General features: G+C 35.3%; 1 protein-coding gene across 1 annotated transcript in view; it reads left to right on the top strand.

The window, feature by feature from the left end:
• Nucleotides 1-17,428, top strand: part of FGD6 (FYVE, RhoGEF and PH domain containing 6) — a 166,397-nt gene that overhangs the window by 110,121 nt on the left and 38,848 nt on the right. The window lies entirely within an intron of this gene.

The raw sequence follows: 17,428 nt of genomic DNA, 5'->3' as shown, positions 1-17,428 counted from the left end.
TTGGATATTAAAAATTATCTTTTTATAAGAAATCTGAGACTGGGGTTTCTATTGAATGAGATTCCTTAGGTGCTGTCACTAACCCCAGCCCTAGATTTCCAGTTGAATGAGACCACTTAAGTTATATCAGGTCCAGATCTCCAGCTGAATGAGACCACTTAAGTTAAGCTAAGTAGGGAGTGGTCTCGGGCTAATCTTTATAAAACCACTTAACTGCTCTGAAGGCTGGGTCTCTGTCAGAGGCTCCTCACCCCAGAAGTCAAGGAGGAAAGTTTCAGGGTTCACCCCTGTCATTGTGAATGTTTGCCCGGTATCAATTATCTATAAAATATTTAAATAGATAAATTTCAAAACGAAGGAAACAAATTAGCATTTATTAAGTGCCACTAATCTTCCAGGACTGTGCTTAAAGGTCATAATATACAATGTCGTATCTTTAGATATTCTTTCCCACTGGGATTCTTTATCCATTCTTACTTCTTCCTTCACTTTCCTTCTTCTGGGTTTATAATCAGTATTAGTATTAAGTCTGGTGTTCCAGAGACCATTTAGTCTACAGAGATTCTTATTCCTTTGTTGTGTGTAGTTCTCCTTCGACATAGTACTGATTCATTGTGGAAGAAAAGGCAAAATTTTAAGTCAGTAAAATTTTCACATCCAGTTTTCCAAATGCCTCTAAATAATCCTGGACCCCAGATTAAAAGCCCTGATTTAGTTCAACTCCTGAATTGTCTCTGTAGTATTTACTCTGTTTCTCTGGTTCTTTTTTCATTTTGAAATTTGACATAATAGTCATTCCAAAGTTCTTTTTGCTCCTCCTACTTATCCTGTTTCAATGAATTTATGACATTCTATCATACCATCTACTGCAGTTTATGTAACCATCATCCCATTGTGGTGAACATTGTGGGGGGGGGAAGGAGGGAGGAGGAAAAGGAGAGAGGGAGATTATAATTTTTTGGGGGGGATGTATCTCTTTCAGGGGTTTTCCCAACCAAAAGAATTGGTAATTCAAGCCTCCGCTTACCTCATTCTTGAAACCATTTTGATGTCTTCTATAAGAGGAGTTTTTAGCTTCTTCTTGTTTCCTGAACTCCTTTGGCAGAATCTGGCTAAGTCTAGGGACTTTTTTTAGAATTATGCTTTTAATGCAAAGAATATGGAGGAACATTTGACTCTGATAGAGTGCCAAGTCCTGCTGTTTGCACAGGAAGCTATATCTTCTTCAGGTATATGTTGGCTAAGATCAAGGAGGGTTAACCTTTTTTGTTATGTACAGTCTCATTGAGCAGTTGAGTAGACTTATTAAAACAACATTTTTAAAGGCAGAGAGAATTTAATAATAATCATAACAATCATTATTATAATAACTAACATTTTTATAGCACCTACTATGTGCCAGGTACTGTGCTAAAGGCTTTACAGTTATTATCTCGCTTGATCCTCACAATGACTTTGGGAGGTAGGTACTATTTTAGCTCCATTTTGCAGATGTGAAAACTAAATGACTCCCTCAAGCTAACACAACTAGTAAGTCTCTGAAGCCAGATTTGAATTCAGATAAATGGAATTAATGGGCAGCTAAGTGGAACACTGGATAGAGTGCCGTGTCTGGAGTCAGGAAGTCATTATCATTGTTGTTGTCGAGTCCTGACCCATTCTTCATGACACTATTTAGGATTTTCTTGGCAGAGATACTGTAGCAGCTTGCCATTTCCTTCTCTAGCTCATTTTACAGATGGGGAAACTGAGGCACACAAGTTAAGTAGCTTGGCCAGGATCATGCAGCCAAGAAGTGTCTGAGACTAGATTTAAATTCATGAAAATAAGTCTTCCTGATCCCAGACCCAGCACCCGACCCCCCTCCCCATTCCCCTGGTTAAGTTTAACTGTGTTGCTAATTGTAGCACTGTTATGAAAATAGGCAAATACTTGAAAGCTGGTTCAGGGAGGAAACAAACCAACCTGTTTCCTTATTAGTTAGAGGCTACAAGTCAGCCAGGCATGCACATTAAAAGTCAAACAGCTGGGGGTAGAATCAACACTCTCCACCTAGGACTTAGTTGCCCCAGGTATGCCAGATGCCTATCTGCATTTCTCATTCTCCTTCTGACCAGCATAAGCAAGAGCTTGGGGACAGTGATCCTCTCCGTTGTCCTGCCTTAAGGTTGGTCCCCTGCTGGCAAAGACTTAAAATCCACAGAACAGAAGGAAATGGCCAGTCGTGGGTTGTGTTTTTGCAAGATAATTTCAAAGATCTAAATCGTAAATTTGTGATGGATGGCCCAGACTGTTTCCACAGCTGGAGAATCGAGTCATGTTATTAGTGGCAGAAAAGGGTTTTACTTTCAGATGTAAAAGGGGCTGGAGAAAATTTAATGTAAAAATATTTTCCTTATAACCAAAGCTGATCCAAGCAGTAAATTATTATAGTTCAAGATTCATGCTGAGGTTATGTATTTTTTCTTCCTTTTTTTTTTTTTAAGAAAAAGTTGAGGAAATTTGGAATTGAATTTTTTAAATGAATAATTAAAATTATTTTTACATATAACTAGGAAAAGATAAAATATTATTTAAAAAAAAAGAAAAGTTGAATAGAAATTAAAGCTTTCTTTAAAAAAGAAAAGAAAAGAAAAAGACTTCTCAAACATAATGTGTATAGATGGTTTGGGATTTGTTGTCATCATCTCTCTCTATCCCCAGTTCATCACCAGGAAACTCATCAGCAAAGAGGTGACTTCACTTTTCCTATTCACACCTCATCTGGTCCCTCACTTTGTTCAGCCTCTCTGTTTTGAAGGGTGGAGCAAAGTACTTTTTCCATAACCTTCCTTTATAGAGAGCTCTGGTTCTCAGCCATCTCTTCATTTGCTACCATCTTCTCTGCTTGGATCTGCTTCTTTATTTATTTATGTTTTAGCATTCATTTTTGTTTTTTAAATTAAATAATAGATTTTTATTTTCAAAATACATACAAAGATAGTTTACAGTTTGGAACACAAGGTTCCAAACTTTTCACTCCCTTCTCCTTGCCTCCTCCCCTAGACAACAGGTAATCCGATATATGTTAAACCTGAACAATTCTTCTATACATATTTCCACATTTGTCATGTTGCAAACAACAACAAAAAGATTAAAAATGCTATATTGTCACCCTCCCTCAGTTCCTACAGCCCTCTTTCTATGTGTAAATGGCTGTCATCATCATAAGATCATTGGAACTGGCCTGAATCATCTCATTGTTGAAACGAGCCACGTCCACCAGAATTGATCATTGTATAATCTTGTTTTTGCCATGTATAATGATCTGTACTACTCATTTCACTTAGCATCAGTTCCTGTAGGTCTCTCCAGGTCTCTCTGAAATCATCCTGTTGATCTTTTCTTATAGAACAATATTATTCCATAACATTCATCTACTATAATTTATCCAGCCATTCCCCACTTGATGGGAGCATTTTCTTTTCCCTCCTTTAAGAGCTCTTTGAGAAATACGCCTAGTAGAAACATTGATAATCCTTTGGGCATAGTTCCAATTTGCTCTCCAAAATGGTTGAAGCTTTTCACAACTCCACCAACAATGTATCAGTGTCTCAGTTTTCCCACATCCCCTCCAAAATTTATCATTTTCTTTTCCTCTTATCTTAGTCAGTCTGCGAGATATGATACCTCACAGTTGTCTTAATTTTCATTTCTCTGACCAATTAATGATAGAGCATTTTTTCATATGACTAAAAATAGTTTAAATTTTTTTTTGTGTGTGTTTTTGCTGAGGCACTTGGGGTTAAGTGACTTGCCCAGGGTCATACAGCCAGGACGTGTTAAGTGATTGAGGCCAGATTTGAACTTGGGTCCTCCTGATTTCGGGGCTGGTGCTCTATCCACTGTGCCACCTAGCTGCCCCAAAATGGTTTTAATTTTGATTTGTCTGAGAATTGTCCATATTCTTTGATCATTTATCAGTTGGAGAATGACTTGTATTCTTATAAATTTGAGTCAATTCTCTATATATTTTAGAAAGACACCTTTATTAGAACCCTTGGATATAAGATTTTTTCCCACTTTTCTGCTTCCCTTTTAATCTTGACTGCATTGGTTTTGTTTATATAAGAACTTTTTAATTTGCTATGATCAAAATTATCCAATTTGCATTATTACTGTACTTTAGTTCTTCTTTGGCCATAAATTCCTCCCTTCTCCACAGATCTGAGAAGTAGACTATCCTATGTTTTTTTAATTTGCTTATATCTTTATGTCTTTATATTCTTTATGTCTAAATCACAAACCTGTTTTGACCTTATATTTTTAGAGGGTGTTAGGTATTGATCAATGCCTAGTTTCTACCATATTATTTCCTAATTTTCCTAGCAATTTTTGTCAAATAGCGAGTTCTTATCCCAGAAGCTGGGGTCTTTGGGCTTATCAAATACTAGATTACTATAGTCATTGATGTTTGAACCTAACCTATTCTACTACTCTATTTCTTAGCCAATATCAAATGGTTTTATTGACTGCTGCTTTATAATATAGTTTTAGATCTGGTACAGCTAGGCCATCTTCATCTGCATTTTTTTTTCATTAATTTCATTGAAATTCTTGACCTTTTGTTCTTCCAGATGAACATTTAAATTATTTTTTCTAGCTCTATAATAAGTAGATGAATTTAGGTTGAATTTTCATTTTTATTCTGTTAGCTTGGCCTACCCATGAACACTTTTTATTCTTCCAACTGATTAGATCTGACTTTGTATGGAAAGTGTTTTGTGTTTACTATGTAGACTCCCAAATATTTTATATTATCTGCAGTTACTTAAAATGGAATTTATCCTCTTGCTGCTAGACTTTATTGGTAAGATAAAGAAATTCTGATGATTTATGTGGATTTATTTTGTATCCTGCAACTTTGCTAAAGTTGTTATTTGTTTCTAGTAGCTTTTTAGTTCATTCTCTAGGATTCTCTAAGTATGCCATCATATCATCTGCAAAAAGTGATCATTTGGTTTCCTCATTACCTACTCTAATTCCTTTAATTTCTTTTTCTTTCCTTATTGCTAAAGCTAACATTTTTTAATACAATGTTGAATAGTAATGGTGACAATGGACAATGTTGTTTCACTCCTGATCTTAGTGAGAATGCTTCTAGTTTATCCTCATTATATATGATGCTTGTGTTGCTTTTAGGTAGATGCTTCTGATCATGTTAAGGAAAATTCCATTTATTCCTATGCTCTCTAGTATTTTTAATAGGAATTGGGGTTGGATTTTGTCAAATTGCTCTGCTTGGTTTTAAATCTATCACTATGATCATCAACATGCCTTGATGGGGGATACCTTCTAGAAACTCCACCATATCATCTTCCTTTTTTTTGTGTTGTCTTCCTCCATTAAAATATAAGCTCTTTGAGGGCAGGCTTGCCATGTCTTCCTCCCTCCCCTCTCTATTTGTATCTCCAGTGCTTAGCACAGTGCCTAACACATAGAAAAGTGTACGTGTGTATATGTGAGTGTGTATAGAAAAAAAATATTTTTATATATGTAGAAATTTTTAAAAAATGTATGTATATATAAAAGGCAATACATGTTTATTGATTGAACTAATTGACTCCCTCTATAGTGGAGGTTTCCATCAAGGACTGTTTTAGTCCTAATTGAATTCTGCTTCCTGTGAGATTTTCACAGATCTCATAGCCTAAACCATACAGCCTAAATTTTATACATATTTCTTTTCTTATTTGCCTTTTATTATTTCTAAATGTTTTTCTAACTGAATTGTAAGCTCTTTGAGAAGAACTTTACTGTACACTATTTTAATAATGCAGAGTGGGTAAGAGGGAATTTGTGGGATTGAAAGTTAAGAAAGAAGGGGCAGCTAATTGGTATAGTAGAGCACTGACCCTGAAATCAGGAGGATCTGAGTTCAAATCTTGCCCAATTGTCTTAGCAAAAAGAAAAGAAAGTTAGGAAAGACTTGAATTTGAATTGAATCCAATATCTCTTGCTCATTGTGTGACCCTGGCTAAGTGATTTATTTTATTCCTCAGTTTTCTTTCCTTTTTTTAAATTTTTTTTATTTTTGTGGGTGTCTCACTATCTGAGGCTGGATGGATTTTCTGAACTTTGGGATGCAGTGTAACTCTTTGAAGAACTAATTCTCTGTCTCTCTGTCTCTCCTTCTCCTCCTCCTCTTCTCTTTCTTATCCTCTCTCTGTGTCCTCTTTTCTTCTCCCTTCTTCCTTTTTTAAATCCTCTTTCTCCCTCTCCCTTCCTCTGATTCCCCTCTTACCCTTTTCAGCTTTCTGCTATTATCCCAGTATTTTCTCCAGCACAGTATAGTGCCTTGTATATGATGCTAATTTATTTATTTAATATAATGATGTTTATATAATGTTTTAAGCTTTCCAAAATTCTTTACATGTTTTTATTCACTTGAGTCTTAAGTGTCTTAGGTGCTGTTGTTATTGTCCCTCCATTTTTCTTTTGAGTAAACTGTGGATTGGAGAGGTTGAATAACTCTCCCAGTGTCTTTGCAGCAAGATTCCTAACTTAGTTTTCATCTGTCTCTTATGCAAAGTACCAGGGTTGCAAAGTACTGTTGCTTTTTATAATTGGTACCCAATAAATTCTTAATAAAATTTAATTGTAATAAACGTAATGCCATCCACCCAAAAACAGAGACTTGGTGTACATAGAAGGATTTTTTTTTGTTGTTGTTGTTGAGACAATTAGGGTTAAGTGGCTTTTCCAGGGTCACACAGTTAGGATGTGTTAAGTGTCTGAGCCTAGATTTGAACTCAGTTCTTCCTGACTTTAGGACTAGTACTCTTATCCATTGTGCCACCTAACTGCCCCTACATAGAAAAATCTTGAAGGAAACAAAATAAATAAATAAAATGATAATGTCAAGGATATAAAATAACAATAATGTTTAAATGGCAGAAATTTAAGTTTAATAATAAGTAGAAAGCCTAATGAAAATTAAGAATTTTTTTTGTTTTCCCCCCTCTTCCTCCTTACTCTCCAACACACCAAAGAAAGGCATAGATTATACATATACAGTCATATTAAACATTTCCACATTAGTCATGTTGTGAAAGAAGAATCGGAACCAAAAGGAAAAACCCACAAGAAAGAAACAAAAAAGTAGAAATAGTATTTTTTGATGTTCATTTAGATTCCATAATTTTCTCAGAATTTGAATGCCATTTTTTAAATGATTTCTTTTTAAAGCAAAATATTTTCAAATATCTACAGACATTTACAAATTTTTTTAAGATTACTTCACAAGTTAGTATTGGGTCAGTGGGAGAGCTTGTTCCTCCAAAAAAAAAAAAGCATCATTGTGCATATTTATTTAGGGAGTGTAGTCCTCTATTTGGGACTCAGAAGTTATAAATAAGAACACTAACAGGAAGCCAAGGTTCCCTGTATATAGCCAAGGGAATCCTTCGTTCTGTGAGTTTCCAACAGGGCTTCCGTTTATGGATGATGGTTTCCAAGGAGCTTTTATTTCTACTTCCCCTACCCCTTCTCCACATGTGCTTTGAGAAAATTGTAAAGATAAAGATAATTTGCTTTCTGTTGTAATCTTTGGAGATATTCATAAAATGAACCTTCTCCCCTTCGGAGGTCACATTCTTCTCAGATATTATCAGAAATCGTGTAGGGTAAGCCCTTTTTGCTTAACTTCCAAGTGCTAAGAGGGTTTTCCTGCAAAATGCAGTCTAAGAAACTTTGGCTCACTTATTGTAGACTGAAATAATAATAGATAGCATTTATATAGCTTTACCAAGGTTTGCAAAGCACTTTATAAACATTATCTCATTTTATCCTCCCAAGAACCCTGGGAGGTCGTTGTTGTTGCTCCATTTCACACAAGATAAACCTTTATCTAGGTGATTTGTCCAGTGTCATGGAGCTAGTTGTTGTTTGAGGCAGGATTTGAACTCGATTCTTCTGGATTCCGTCTATTTTTCTATCCAGATAAGACTAAAGTAGTGAGCGGGCTGAGGATGAGCCAGCATGTGGTTCATTTGGAACTGGATAGAGTAGCTTTTAGGTTCAGTACTGGTCACTGTTGGCCAGAGTGAATGAAGGCAAGTCTTGAAGACCAGAACTGCAGAACTAAATAGATGGAAATGCTAGGAACAGCGTTAAGTATTAAAAAGAGTATAGACAGAAGCAGTAAGTTCACAGTATCTAGGTTTAGCCTTATCTAGAGCCTTGGAGGTCACTGTGTCTATAATCCTCATTTCAGATAATGAAATTGGGGATCAGAGAGGTAAAGTCAGTAAATTCATCCACAAACACTTATTAATCACCTACTGTGTGCCAGATACTATAGTACCTACTGGGGAGATAAAGAAAGACAGCTCCTTTCCTCAGGAAGGTAATTTTCCCCCTCAGTTAACAGAATTCACTTTTCTCTTTATTCCATCATCACACAGATAGTATATATAAAGATGCAGTATAATATATTTTAATTTTTTTTTCTTGCTAAACAGGAATTTTTTTTGAGTTCTTTGAAAAACAAAATTCTTGTAACAAATATTCAGTCAAGGAAAACCCAGCTCCACATTGCCTGTGTTCAAAATATATATATGTCTCATCTGCACTCTAAGCCCATCACCTCTCTGCCTAGAGGCTGTTAACCTTGCTTTATCATCTGTTAACTAATGTAAAATAGCAACACCATCGTAAAAGACGGTTTTGAAAGACTTATTAACTCTGATCAATATGATGAGTAACCTTGCAATTCGGTTGTTCAATCTTGTCAGTGGTGTTCAATTCTTTGTGACCCCTGTTAGCGTTTTCTTGGCAGAGATACTGGACTAGTTTGCCCTTTGCTTCTTCATCTCATTTTACAGATGAGAAAACTGAGGCGGAGTTAAGTGACTTGCCCAGCATCACAGAGCTAGTAAACATCCAAGGCTGCATTTGAGTTGCGTCTGGTGCTCTATCCACTAGCTTGTAACCATGAGTTCTAGAGGGGCTTAAATTCTAATTTATATAGGATCTTACTTTAAGTCAAACTGTTATTAAGTAGAAAAGTCAAGATTTGAACCTAGGGCCTCTGATTTCATGTCCCATACTTCATTGAACCTTACTTACAAAAAAATTAGTAATCAATGAATACAAAATAAAAGAAATTGAATTTAACTAGTCATTTTATTCCCATCATAGGGTCAATTTTTCCTCTTCAGCATAGGATATAAACTTATTGAGGAGTTTGTCTTTGTGTCTATTGAATTTAAATAAATTTAATTTGAGTAAAAATTAGTAATCAGTCAACACAAAATAAAAGAAATTGAATTATACTACACAGCAGCTCTTAATGACTAGTTAATTTTCCTGTGGTATCTCTCTTAAATTCAGAGGAAGACAGAGTTGTATTTATTACATCCTTTTCTTTTTAAAAGCCCAGTTTTATGTAATATAGTTGAGAATCACAATTTCATATACAATTTTCTTCTGGTCTTTGTATGTAGAGATAGTGGTAGTTGGTGTTAACAAGGAATATAAAACAAAAAACTGGAAACGTCTCTCTTCTCTGTTTTTTTCCTTCCTCTTTTCATATTACTGTAGTTTAAGCCCTTATTACTTTTTACTTTAATATTGCATTAACCCTCCAATACAATTGTCTTTCCCTCATCTCTCCCTCTGCTCCACAAGCACTTCATCATCAAGTTTTTTCTTATATAGAAATAGAATTGAAAAGAACCAGTAAGGTCATTTAAGGAGGATACTGAGACCTGTAGTGATTAGTGTAAGACTATAGAAGTAATAAGGGTCAAAGGCAGGATTTTAGAAGCAATGCTTTTATTAAGGAATCAAGATCTTGAAAGGGTGTGGTCATTCTCAACTCTCCTTTCCCCCTCCCAAATTAGAAAAGATTTGAAACACCTGTGGATTTTCTACCTCTGCAGGGAATTGAGAGGAAGTGTCTTATTTCCCTGTTTGGCAGGGAAATGCTGCTTCTTTCAAATTCTGAAATTTTCAGTTGTTTCAAATGTTCAATTTCAATTTCAATTGGCTAGGATTTCCATTTCCATTGTGATAGTCCCTGAATATGTTATTTTCTCAGTTCTGTGTACTTTACATCAGATCATATAAATCTTTTCATGCTTCTTTTTATTTAACATATTTGTAGTTTGTAGTTTCCATTAAATAAATGATCTTTTTTTCACAGCAATAGAAAAATAACCTGATCAAGTAAAATAAAACTTTAAAATTCCTCCTCATCTAAAATTGGTTCTTAAATAAAAAGTCATTTAACTTTGGATTATATGGAGATCTTTTATTTTGTTCAAACTGTTTATATTAAGTTAAATGATCCTTTAGTAGCCTATTATATTACCTGTTCCTATAAACTGAGAGGCTATTAACTCCTCCTAGGCTTTTAGAAGTCTAAAATTTCCCATGTTTATGGAAAGTGGGATACTGGAACCATCTGTTAAAATTGTTCATGAGGATAGAAGTCTTACTTATGACCAGAGGCCAATAAACAGATAGGGAAAAATAAAAATTAAACAAATATCACTGTAACCTTTTCCAATTGCTAAATTAATTAGTGCCTTAGAACAGTGCTTCCTTAACCTTTTTCCACTCACAACTCTTTTTTTTGCCCAAGAAATTTTTATGTGATCCCAGGGTATATAGGAATATAAAATAGGTATACAGATCAAACATTTACTCATATTAACTCCTAATTTCATGACCCATACATTCAATTACAAGCCCTCAAATGGGATGGTGAGCCAAAGTTTCAGAAGCTGAGCTCTAGAAAGCCCTCATGGACAAAAAATGACGTGACATATTTGTTTTTAAAGCTTGTACACTGAACCTCCTAATACAGCATAACTAGCTTAGAGGGCCCAAAATTGGGTGTATCTTTGGGTATTACTTAGACCTCATCCAGAGAATTTTAGTTATTGTAGTCCTCAAAAGACCATGATATCAGATTTGATGTAAACCCAAAGCAGAAGCAGTAATACTTTTTCAAGTGTTTCGTTAATTCTGTGTTTTCAGAGATCTGTAACCTCCTCTGGTTGAGTACCTCTTACACTAGTGTAGATTGCAGCCCATTTGTGTGTGTCTATTTTTTGTGATCCACTGATTTAGGGGCCTTTTCTTTTTTCTTGACATTAAGAGTATACCAGTGGAGTCTACATGCTAGTCATTGGTTAACTTACAGTGTAGGAGGTAGCAGGCTGTTGTACACAAACTTTGAAGTGGGGGGTAGGAAGGGAATGACCCAGGTTCAAGTTCTGCTTATCTCTGTAACCTCTCATTGTATGAGCCTACTTTATGTGTAAAATGATCAGGTTGAACTAGATGCCTTTTTGGTGGTTTTTTTTCCTGCTCTGGGTCTATGATGACCATGATCAAACTGTCTTTGTTAAGGTGTATATTTAAAAAATCCTTTGTTCTAATTAAAAAAAAAATTTTTTGTTACTGTTTTGTAACTTACCCATTCATGTTCACTATGTGTCTTTCTTTGCTTATTTTTTAATTCTTTAGTACATCAGATTTTTCATGACTCAGATACATAAGTCAAATCAATAGAATATTGGTATTAAAAAGATTTCCCCAGGAGAAATTTGGGATCCTTAAAGTAGCTTTTTAATTTCTGAAAAGTAATATGATAGACTGTTTTCCTACTATTCAAATGAGATAATATCTGTAAACTGCTGATATAAGTATTAGTTGTTATTATATCATTGCATAACATAAATATAATAGAATTATTATATAGTATATACATTAATGTATAAATATAAATAAAATGTCATATAATTATTATTTATGATTCATTTTTGGTCCTAATTTCCAGTTGGAGCGTCTGTACGAAAATCAGAGTTTCAATGGATGAACCATTTTAGTTTCAGTTTTACTTACTGAAGCAGTTACTCATCAAGTAGCATTAATCGACTCTTCCCTATTTGTAAACATGGCTTTAATATACAGAGTGCTCCTAAACCACACACCACCTGCCTTTTTTCTTATTTTCCTACAGAAATCCCTCTGGGGGTAAGATTTGACCTAGATTCCATGCACCCAGCCAGCTGCCCAGGGCCAAGCTGTCAGGGCTTGTCTAGGAAAAAATATAAAAAGAATTCTTGATTGCCAAAGATTTCCCCTTGTCATATTTGTCAGAATCATGTGAAGGCCCGGAAATAATCCAGTCAATGACAGTGCCTAAGCTCATGTGTAGTTTTTATTTTTATTTTTTTTCTTGGGTATTGGAATGCACACATCACTTTCAAACCAAATGATTAATTCCAAAAAGTCTGTTACAGTATGATTGGTACCAGTCGGGGCTTGTATGACCCAGGACCTCTTCAGTCTGTACTATTGAGTGTTTTCTAAAAGCAGATTTGATTTAGGGGGAAAACTACACTTAGGAAGAAATATGTTATTTTTGCTTGGCTGATGGCTACAGTTTCTTGGTGAAATTGGCTTCATAGAGAGAGGCTATAGACTCCTCCCAAAGATATTTTGGTTAATTCATGCCAAATAGTTGTTCGACAAGAATTAGGTGTGTGCTGTTAGGTTTCAGAGTGTTTGGGTCAGTTTCCCAATGTCCTGTAGTTTGTGAATGACAAAGCTGGGAACAAGACTTAAGCATGTAGACCTCTTTAACTCAGCCTCTTTGCCGCACATAATGAACATACATTACCTTTTCTAGCTTGATATCATATTTTTAAAGTTGTTAAGAGTTTGTCTTATCCCAAATTAAGCAAAATAAATTGGAAAGGTAGTTTGGTAAAGTGGACCTGTATTCGAATTCCAACAGAAAAGAAAATAATGGGATCTTGGATAAGTCTCTAACTTGGTTTCCTCAACTTTAAATTGAAGATTTAGATGGCCTCTTCCAAATTTCACAGCTTTGATTCTTACTTATGTGATGCTTTCTTAACTTCCCTGTGCCTCATTTTCCCCATCTGCAAATGAAGTAGTTGGACTAGATGTTCTCTAAAGTTCATTTCTCTTCTATCTATCTCCTCTATAGCATCTGTGATGCTATAATTGGGCTAAGGGGAGAAAAAGTTCTTAAGGGAGGGAAGGAGAAAATTATTAATTATATCATAAATATAATTTATTTATTAAGTGCCTACTATATGTTATCCACAGTACTAAGCCCTGACAACTGAGAGTTGACGGCTGTGTTTTTCTACATTCATGAATTTTCAAGTTCTTTTTGAGAACATCCAATTTGTCCCTATTCTGAAACCTTGTTCTTGACTGACATTCTTATCTATTTCCCCCCCAAATTGACTTTTCTTTATCAAGGTTGCCCCCTGGTGGCCAGAGATTAAATTTTGGGGAAACCAATCCTAACTATATTTTTTTCTTGTCCCCATTTTTTTCCTCTTTATTCTCAAGAATTTTTTTCTTTAAAGGTCAAGTTCTTTCTTTGTAAATCCTAGTCACCATGACCTTTGGAGTTTCCCATTCGTCACCTGTTGAAAAGTGATCAAACAGGTTTGACATAGTAAAACCAACTATCTAAGACTGGCTCGTTGCTTGACTACTTCACTTCCCATTTGCCTTGTGAAATCTCTTGGCTAGACTACTTGGTCGTGAATGCATCCTGGGTGTTGGGCTTCATGACGCATCAAGGAGTGTCTCGATTTCCCTCCCAAGTTTCACCAAAGACTCAACGCCAATTGTTAACAATTGCTGGTTTCCCTGCTGCTCCCAGCTGACTCAGACTAACCCATATCTTCCAACTTTGCTCTTCCATGTGTTGATCTGATATTATACTTACAGCATAGTCATACCACTGGGACATTTGTGTCCACCGTGATGTCCAAGCATCGCTAATGACTAAGAAGGTTACATAAGAATTTCTCCTGTGAACTCTTTCTGGATCCAAATAAATAAGTAAGCAATAACAAGGGCCCTCATGGTACTCATAGATCCATACAAATGTTAGCTATTGTTAATAAATTTTATTCTTTTATCATTAAAATGATAAATGATAAAAGTCCCTGTGACCTGGACGCAAAAATTCAGGAGTAAAGAAGAAAAGCAGGAAAGATTGAGCTTTGACCAGGACTCTGACTTGTTTGGCAGAGAGTTAGAGAGACAAAACTTCCAGATGGGGAATGGTCTGACCATGGAGAGGTTGAGCAATAGAAAAAGAGGCCACTACAGGCCTGGCAGGGAGCCAGAACCACAGAGATTCAGATAGATTTAGCCACAAGTGTGGCTGGAAGCCACAGAGAGAAAGAAGTCTTTTAAACATCTTCCTTCCATCCATCCTGCTACTTGAGATAGCATGGCCTAGTGGAGAAAAGAAGCAAAGAAAATTAGAAAGATACTTTTATTTAAAAATAAAACTATAATAACATTTGTTTCACTTAACACACATGAGCCTGATGCTAGAAGACCAGAATTTACAACCTATCTTTTACATTTACTACTTCATTTTCCTTATCTGTAAAATGAGAATAGAGGAAGAGAAAAGAAATAAGTTTTTATTAAGCACCTACTGTGTTAAGCTCTTTACAAATATTTTTTCATTTATTCCTCACAACAGTCTTGTGAGGTAGATACTATTATTGTCATCCTAAAATTTATATTGGAGGAAACTGAGCCAAACAGAAGTTAATTAGCTTGTAATGGTAATAGAGCTCCTGAGCATCTGAGGCTGGATTTGAATTCAGGTCTTCCTGACTCAAAGCCTATTTCTGTATCCACTAAATCTCAGGTTCACAGATAAAGAACTGTAAGACATCAGATGTTACTTGTTTTAGGAAACCGAATTAATTTTCCATTTCTTAATTCTGTGATCCCATTTTCCAGTCTACTCAGTAAAAGATTGACTATTTAATCTCCAAGTAGATTGGTTGCGATCTCAATATCATAAATTTCGATCTGGAAAAGGACCCTTAAATGATTCCCTACATTTTTTTACATTAGAAGAGTGAGATTAGAATAGTGAGATTAAATATTTTCACAGGAATAGCCAATCAGCCAAATATCTGAGGCCAGATTCAAATCCAGTTTATGTCCAGTTTATGTCACGGTGTCTCTTACAAATGCAAACTTTAGGACAAGACTTAAGGATTCCATCTAATCTTAGATTAATTGGCGATTATAGTGATCTATTATATAGGACTTTAGGATTTTCAGAGTGTTTATATTTAATATTATTAGAACCTCACAGTGGCTCTGGGAGATAGGGACTATTATTGACCCCACTTACATATACAGGTTGTTCCTTGCCCAGAGTCATCACTTGGCAAGTGTTGAAGTCCCAGCATTGTCGCCCCTAGTGGCCTGTGCCTTTTGTTTGTCATTTTTTGACAAATCTCATTGAACTCTTCTTTGTAGTCAAGAAAAAATAATCAAAATGAAGCAACTGCAGAACTCTTGGATTGCCCAAGCATTATTCTGAAATTGTTATGTTACCATCTCTGGACCAAAAGAAGTATATTTCTTAATGAACTTTTATTACAGCTAAGATCCAAGTTTAAAACACACACACACACACACACACACACTCCCAATGAAAAAAGCAATCCTTTGTAAGATGCAAGAAACCAACTGAAGTCCCAGGAGTTAAGTTCAAATCCAGCGTCTAATGCTTATTGCCCATGTGATCTGGGAAAATCGACTTCAGCTCCCTGGCTTTCAGTTTTCTCATTTGTAAAAGGAGAGGATGGATTAATTGATGTCTCCTGTTCTTTCTAATCCCAGATGTTATCCTATGATGTTTACTGTCATGAAACTTGTGATTCATTCACAAGGGCTATTCTTAGAGTCTCCCTTGTTTTACACTGTTCCTTCCAATCATACATCTCTCTGATGATATTCTTCTCTTGTGTAAGTCTTTGTTGGTATTACGTTGTGCTCTATGAATGCCTGTCATGTGCCTTTCCGTTGCCTGTTTGGGTGACCCACACATTTAATTCTGGAATGTCTGTGTTATTCCATTCTTACAATCAGATTATGTCAAAAGGATGGGTTACACAACTGGGCCTGGATCCCAAAGAAATCATAAAAAAGGGGAAAGGACCCACATGTGCAAAAATGTTTGTGGCAGCCCTTTTTGTGGTGGCAAAAAATTGGAAAATGAGCAGCTGGCCGAACAACTTGTGGTACATGGAACTAATGAAATATTGTTGTTCTATAAAAAATGATAACTAGGCTGGTTTTAAAAAGGCCTGGAAAGATTTATACAAAGTAATGCTAAGTTAAACAAGCAGAACCAAGAAAACATTGTACACAGCAACAGCAAGGTTGTGCAGATGTTCAGCAGATCTAAGACAATCTCAATAAATTTTGGATGAAAACACCCTCCTCCTCCAGAGAGATGAACTAAGAAGACTATAAAATTAATACAAGCTGTATTCACTTTTCTTTTTCTTTTTTTCTCTTGTGATTTTTCCTCTCCTAGCTGATTCAAAAGGAAATATGTAAAAATATATATCTATAACCAAAAAATGTTGTTTTTTTCACATGTAACTGGAGGAAATAAAATTTTTTTGAAAAATGGGACTGGCCTTTGTTTTACGGAGTAGCTTGGAGTCTTTCAAAGCAAATCAGTATTTGCCAAATGTCTTTTGAGCTTACTGTTTGTTGTTGTTCTGTTATTTCAGTCTTGTATGACTCTTTATGACCCTGTTTGGGATTTTCTTAGCAAAGATACTGTTTGTCATTTCCTTCTCCAGTTGATTTTATAGATGAATAAATGGAGGCAAACAAGGTTAAGTGACTTGCCTAGGTTCACACAGCCAGGAAGTGGTATTTTGTTTTGTTTGTGTGAGACAATTGGAGTTAAGTGACTTGCCTATACAGCTAAGAAGTGTTGTGTGTCTAAGGCCAGATTTGTGCTTCTGAGTCCAGGGCTGGTACTCTATCCACTGTGCCACCTAGCTATCCCAAGAGGAGTTTTCTTGACTCCAGACTATACATTGCCCATTTTCCTCAGTAGGACAATACTACTCTACTTTAAAAATAATGAAACTATATCATAAAAACATTCATTTGTAGGATTAAAATTCCGTATTAAATGAAACATTTTACAATTATCTATAAAGATTTATAATTTTATTATGGAAGATTTTTAAATGATAACCATTTAAACTATAGAAAAGTCATATAGTGGAAAATATCATCTGCATCCAAAGAAAGAATTATGGAGTCTGAATGCAGATTGAAACATACTGTTTTCAAATTTTTTTTCTTTCTTGTGATTTTTCCCTTTTTTCTGATTTTTATATGATTAATATGGAAATATGCTTAATGTGATATAACTTAGATCAGATTGCTTGCTGTCTTGGGGAAGGGGAAGGAAAGAGAAGCAAGTGGAAAAATTTGGAACTCAAAATCTTACAAAAATGTCTTCACATGTAATTGGAAAAAAATAAAATATTATTAGGTGGGGGGAAAAAAAGAAAAGCAAAGTCACATAAATCAT

Source organism: Antechinus flavipes, chromosome 5 (assembly GCF_016432865.1).
Source record: "Antechinus flavipes isolate AdamAnt ecotype Samford, QLD, Australia chromosome 5, AdamAnt_v2, whole genome shotgun sequence".
In the NCBI taxonomy this organism is placed as follows: domain Eukaryota; kingdom Metazoa; phylum Chordata; class Mammalia; order Dasyuromorphia; family Dasyuridae; genus Antechinus; species Antechinus flavipes.
The sequence above is the reverse complement of the archived record's forward strand: the minus strand, read 5'-3'. Positions and strand labels throughout refer to the sequence as shown.